General features: G+C 44.3%; 1 pseudogene; it reads right to left on the reverse strand.

Moving 5' to 3' along the window:
- Nucleotides 1–1421: 1421 nt before the first annotated feature.
- On the reverse strand, nucleotides 1422–1628 carry LOC142272113 (U2 spliceosomal RNA; annotated as a pseudogene).
- Between the last annotated feature and the right edge of the window lie 4858 nt (nucleotides 1629–6486).

Below are 6486 nucleotides of genomic sequence, written 5' to 3' on the forward strand. Positions count from 1 at the left end.
ATGTACTCTGGACACATTAGAACCCAAGGGCTTAAACCGTGAATATGAAGTACAGACTTGATTCATTGGGCCGTGCACCATGTCACCATGTGTGCAATTGCATTGTCCAATGGCTCACAATGGTTATGCGTTTTCATTGGATGGATAATCGAAGCCATGTTTTTTTCCTTTCTCTTGGGTTTGTTGTGTGAGTAGACTATAGGATTAAGTTAGTTACCGCAGGCAGTGGATTTAGCTTCCTGTCTTTGGTCCAGTGGTAGATTGATTGTTTGGTCTATGAGCTGTTATGGGTTTTAATCCAGGTGAATGCCCATGGGCTGCTTATAACTGTGTGAAATATGTAGTTTTACTGGGCTGGGATGAGAGAATCCATCGAAGCATGGTGTAGGGATTGTGGTTCCTGTGTGCTAAGAAGAAAGGCTGGCACCAGCCAGAAAGCCCCATTACAGCCAATAATCAACCGCTAGCCGCTGGAACTCGTTGCTCTAGATCATGTCAAACTCACACCAAGCAGGAATAGATACATTAGCCCACCATCCCACCCAAAGAGCAACTTCTGCTGCGCAGCTGGCTTTCTAGGCAGCAGCGCTATCGTGATGTCAGCGGGGGACATTGTGACAAGCCAGTGTTCCGTCACTTCATGTTGTGCACTGTTCAAACGGAAAATACATCAACAGGCAGACTACAGAAAAGCTTACTAACAAAGGTTAGAGAGGGGCTTTCTCAGAGGGCTTTTTACAGTTTGTCTATTCCCAATTAGCCGTTTAAGTATGCTTAATGAAAGTACTAATTCTTTCATAGGCCGCCCATTCTTAGTATTTGACGTTCCTTATATTGCGGTATCAGGCTTCGCAGCAGGTTGCAAAACATTCATCACCCATGACTGTCCCCAATTGGGCTCAGAAGCTAAATGTCTATCATGACCTCTCTTTTTGAAAGTCCAAGAGCAAGCAAACTCTTCCTCCAGGAGAGGGAGCCAACAGATCACTAAAGACATCATCATTGCTCAAAGAAAACACCGAAAAACAATGGAAGCTTTAATTGGAGTGGAATCTGATAGACAGCACCTGATGCCAAGTCTGCATCTTCTAACACCTGCAGTCACTGCAGCAGCTGAATCCAATGTGTCCAAAAGGGATCTATTCTATTCAATTGCAAATGATCTAGATAAGACTGAGAATAAGATACTGCACGGGACATAGCAGAGTTGGTCAAGTTGAGTGGAGATGAGTTTGCTATTTGGCACAGCTTTTGCATCAATAAAGCAAGTAAAAGGTGTGAAAGATAAAAAAAAGGGTGAAAGTGTGAAAAGTGAATTGGCCAAATTGAGGTGCATATAAAGTTTTTGCTTTCTTTCAATTCACTAATGGGGCTCATTTGAATCAGGTGAATTGAGTTCTGCTTTTGGAAACTGGGTTAAGAAGGGGTGCACCGGTCCTGGAGGTACTGCAATACCAGGTCAATGCGTGGAGTGGACAGAGCAAGATTTTTTCCATCTCCTTGTTCTAAAAATCCATTTAATATATGGTCCCCAGAGAGGGGACGTATCAGATATTAAACTGATAAGAACAGATTTAATTTTTTTTTTTTTCTGTTTATCAGTAGGACTTCAAAATAACAAAGGTGATCGCCTCCCGTTGCCTGGGAACCGTCCAGGCACAAGAGGGCTATGTGTCACCAGAAGGCGCACACACTTCCTCAAGGCCGGCAGACGTGCAATCCCAGGCACCTTCCAGTACCGACCAAGGTAGCGTCCTCCGAAACTACACTTGATCTTAGCCAAAAGGCTGAGAAGCTATAACCCGAATTGGTTACGGCCTTGAGTGGCACCCTGGCCTATACCGGACACATCTTAGGGAGAGGGAGACAAACCCACGCCTACAGAAGACATTTTGTCACCCAAGCCAACCCTTGAAAAGGCTGTTTTGCAGAGCAAAAACAAGAAGAATGATGCTTTTTGCAGCCGCCGCCCACTGCAATTAATCTGAATAACTCCTCCTCCTCCAAGCACCTCCCCTCCCCCTTGCAGTCTTTCCAATTCATGATACAAAAAGACGGACGGACAGGACAGGACAGGACAGGCTGCCTGACTTTCCGTCACTGCCACCCTTTGCCATCCTTGCCCGTAGAAAGCCCTTTCATCATCCCCAAACCCTAATCTTTTCCCTTCCCTTCCCAGCTGCGTCTCACTCCCTTTCATTAGGAAGTGAGCGCAGCCTTTTCTCCGTTCTGCACATGCGCGACGTTAAACACAAATGCGCAGGCGTGCGTTCCATTAGCCTCACTGCATTCCACTCCCATACAGGAAGTGGGCGCAGCTATTACTACGGTCGCACATAAAAGAACCCACGGCCACCACTGCACACAGCTGACTCCACCACAGGACACCCACTTCTACACCAACGCAGGTAAGACAGGATCGGCACCTCTATGCTCCCGTTACAATCAGGCTCAGTCACCATGTGATAACGCTCTCAACTCTTTAGTTGCAGGCTCCCCTTGCTTCACCTCCACTGGCTGTGCTGCCATTTCCTCTCCCACCTGGAAGGTATACTTTATTCCACTATTTTCCTGTTTCTCTCTTCCCCCTTTTCCCATAACCTACTTTTATCTGCATTTGTGGGGTATCTATATGCTATTTACATCATAGTTTTATTCATTAATATGGAAGGGAAGAGTGCCCATGAGAGTGTTGAACTGCGGAGAGCAAGAGATTAAGCTGCTCCGATTTGCCACCATTGATAAGCTGTTCTCAGTAGATACACATGCTATCCAAACAGCAGCATCCACCATTGCTTCAGCCCACCCATTCAGTGACAGCTCACCAAGTCAGCCAGAGGAGTGGTGTAAGGAATTACACGTAGGCACTGACTCCACACCTTCACATCACAAGAAGGGGGTCTACAGGCTAGTGCAAGAATACGAGCAAGTCTTCAGCAAACATCCGCTAGACTTTTGAAGAATAAAAGGGGTCAAACACTACATCCCCACAAGTGCACACCCACCCATCAAAGAGAGATATAAGCCAAAACTACCTGCACATTACCAGTGTACCAAGGACATGTTGAGCAACATGAAGGAGGCTGGGGTTATCCGTGACAGTTGTAGCCTCTGGGCAGCTCCGTTGGTCCTGTTAAAGAAGAAGGACAGCACCACTCCCCTGTATTGAGGAATAGCTAGCTGCATTGAGAACTGCAAATTATTTTTCTACCCTTGATCTCACTAGTCGCTATTGGCAAGTGTCCGTTGCTGAGGCAGACCGGGAGAAGACCGCCTTTGCCACCCCGATGGGTCTCTGCGAGTTCAAAAGCATGCCCTTCGAGCTGTGCAATTTGCCAGGAACCTTCCAGAGGCTGATGGAATGCTGCTTGGGACACCGAAACTTTGAAACGGTACTGCTATACCTTTATGATGTTATTGTTTATTCTAAAGCAAACAAGATTTTAGGGTGTATAAAAAGGGAGATTAGATCCGGTGATCCCAACGTATTGTTAACCCTCTATAAATCACTTGTAAGGCCACATCTGGAATATGGGGTAAAGTCCTGAGCAGGTTGATAACCATTGGTTTGAGCATGGTAGGGTGTAGTGCGCATCTTCCTGCATCGGTAAAAGCTGCAGAAGTCCTTGAAGATTTCCGCTTCAAAGGCAGTGCCTTGATCTGTGAGGACTCTCTCTGAGTAGCCATGAGGTCTGCATAAGTGTGCTTGGAAGACCTTCGCTGCAGTATGGGCCATTAGATCTTTGACTTGTACCACAACCATAAATCTCGAGTAGTTGTCTACCATCGTAAGTGCATACGTGAGCTCGCCTCGATATTCTGCAACAAAACTCCCTTTTTCGATTTCAGTTTCAGCAAACACTCCTCTTCCTGTAGAAAATATTTATCATTACCTAAGACAGTCATTCTAATGCATGACAATATTAAGGCAATTTAGTTAAAACTTGTTTTAACTCACCTTTAAGGGGATTGATGTATTTCATGGTCAATCCAGGTTTGTCAGTGATGGCACTGACATAATGTATGGCGTCTTTTTCGGGCGTTATCCTTTGCCTTTTCATTGTGAAAATCCAGTTGCCTATATCAAAGCAAATTCTACTACTTGTAAAGTATGCAGAAAATGAAATGTAGAACATATAACATCAACTGCTTAGGAACGCATCATAGGTTAGTACTTAAAAGGATATTGTCATGTTCTAGTCATAATGCAAGCTGGACATTTTTCATGTTACCCTGTAATCGCCGGCCTGTTCTAATGCTCACAAGCCAAGATATAGGCTCAGCTGCTAAGGCTTCCCTCTGCCTTCTGAATGAAACTTGAATATGTCTGGCTCACTGTGTATATAGCAGGTGCTCAGAAAAAATAAGAGTCAATTCAATAGAAATAGCTCTGGCACACTATAGTGATCAATAACGTAAGAAAAGAACTCTTGGAATGCTGAAAATTCTTTATTTGTGCAAAAGGATAATTCATCCAACGTTTCGACCTTGTTTTTAGGTCTTTATCAAGGATAAAGTTATCTAAGATCATAAAGGGTTACAAAACCATATAAACACGTAATTAGTACATAGTACAACATAACAGTACAATATATTGCTACTTGAGAGTACAATGGGTCAAATAACCATGATGCACATACAAAAAATTTTTCCAAAGCCATAGTGAAAACATTTGTACTGAGGAAAGAAAATTTCCACATGACCTATCTGGAGAAACATTCTGGATCAAACAACCAAAAATAGTCAAGCAGGTAAATACACACCTATATGGATAACAGGATGATATGTGTTCAATTGTATAGCGTCATTGCCATTAAGGTACAAATGGAAAACTTGCAATCCTATATAGTGAAGGAAATGAACACATATCATATCAAAGAACACAGGAACATGGGTGTGAGAAAAACCTCAATGTTTATACTTTGTTCTTTATAATGGTGTGAACATGTATATGTCTCAGTACCTTATGCACTTGAGAATTCTAGTGAGTAGATGATGAAAGCCTATTTCAGAACTGGAATCGGTAAATAATTGTAGGTGGAATCTAAATGAAAAGATGGTACAAGTGTTATCATGACACGTGGGCTATAACACAATGGACCGTGTGACAAAGAAGAAAGGAGAGAAAGAAGAGGAAGAAAATGCAACTACCTGTAACATTACGTGATAGTCACTGGTAAGTATCACTTGACAATTCAAGTGAAAAAGGATTCCTTTATTAAAGGGTTCTCAGTCGCCTCAGGATCATGAAATACTAGGGTAAATGATATGAGAATGGGTAAGAAGCACCACTAAAGGAAATATGAGATGCAGGACATATATCTATAAACCCCTGAACTACATGATAGAAATAAAAAGAAGAAAAAAGAAAAAAAAGAAGAAAGAAGAAGAACACATAGAATGCGGAAAGAGAATGGGTACAACTACCTGAGTTACTGCAGGGAGGCCCCTGGTTGGTATTGTGAGGGTTAGTGGAATTCCTTCACTGAAGGGTTCTCAGTTGCCTCAGGTTCGTGAAAAATGCTATAGACAAATAATGCCCGGAGAAAAGGGGTTCATATACAGCGAATAATGGTAATACAAGGTACATGTGTCACATGTAATAGTATATATATATATATTGTACTAAGATCTACACCAGAAATAGAAAGTAGTCCCTCTGCCTTCTGTCTAGGTGCCCTGAGTTATGTCCTGTAAACTGTCACAGCGACCCAGACACACATGTGTAGTAGGGGAATATCCCTGCTGAGATGCCAGTGCTAGAGCACACGTTTGCTGTGGAGTTGAACGCTATGTGAGCAGTTCTTACCTTCAATGAGCAGAAGTCTCTTTTTTCAGATTTCAATATCTCTGTGGGTATCTGGCAGAAATATGGAATACTCTTTACTGCTAAGACCCTGTACACCACTCCCACTAAAGGGGGCTTTACACGCTGCGACATCGCTAATGCGGAGTCGTTGGGGTCACGGAATTTGTGACGCACATCCGGCCGCATTAGCGATGTTGCTGCGTGTGACACCGATGAGCGATTTTGCATCGTTGCAAAAACGTGCAAAATCGCTCATCGGTGACATGGGTCTCCATTCTCGATTATCGTTACTGCAGCAGTAACGATATAGTTCGTCGCTCCTGCGGCAGCACACATTGCTCCGTGTGACACCGCAGAAACGAGGAACCTCTCCTTACCTGCCTCAAAGCCGCTATGAGGAAGGAAAGAGGTGGGCGGGATGTTCCGGCCACTCATCTCCGCCCCTCCACTGCTATTGGGCGGTCGCTCAGTGACGTTGCTGTGACGCCGCACGAACCGCCCCCTTAGAAAGGAGGCGGTTCGCCGGTCACAGCGACGTCGCCGGGCAGGTAAGTATGTGTGACTGGTTCTGTTCGGTGTTGTGCAGCATGGGCAGCAATTTGCCCGTGTCGCGCAACAGATGGGGGCGGGTACCCACACTAGCGATATCAGGACCGATATCGCAGTGTGTAAAGTAG

This window comes from Anomaloglossus baeobatrachus, unplaced genomic scaffold, assembly GCF_048569485.1.
Source record: "Anomaloglossus baeobatrachus isolate aAnoBae1 unplaced genomic scaffold, aAnoBae1.hap1 Scaffold_3451, whole genome shotgun sequence".
NCBI lineage: Eukaryota > Metazoa > Chordata > Amphibia > Anura > Aromobatidae > Anomaloglossus > Anomaloglossus baeobatrachus.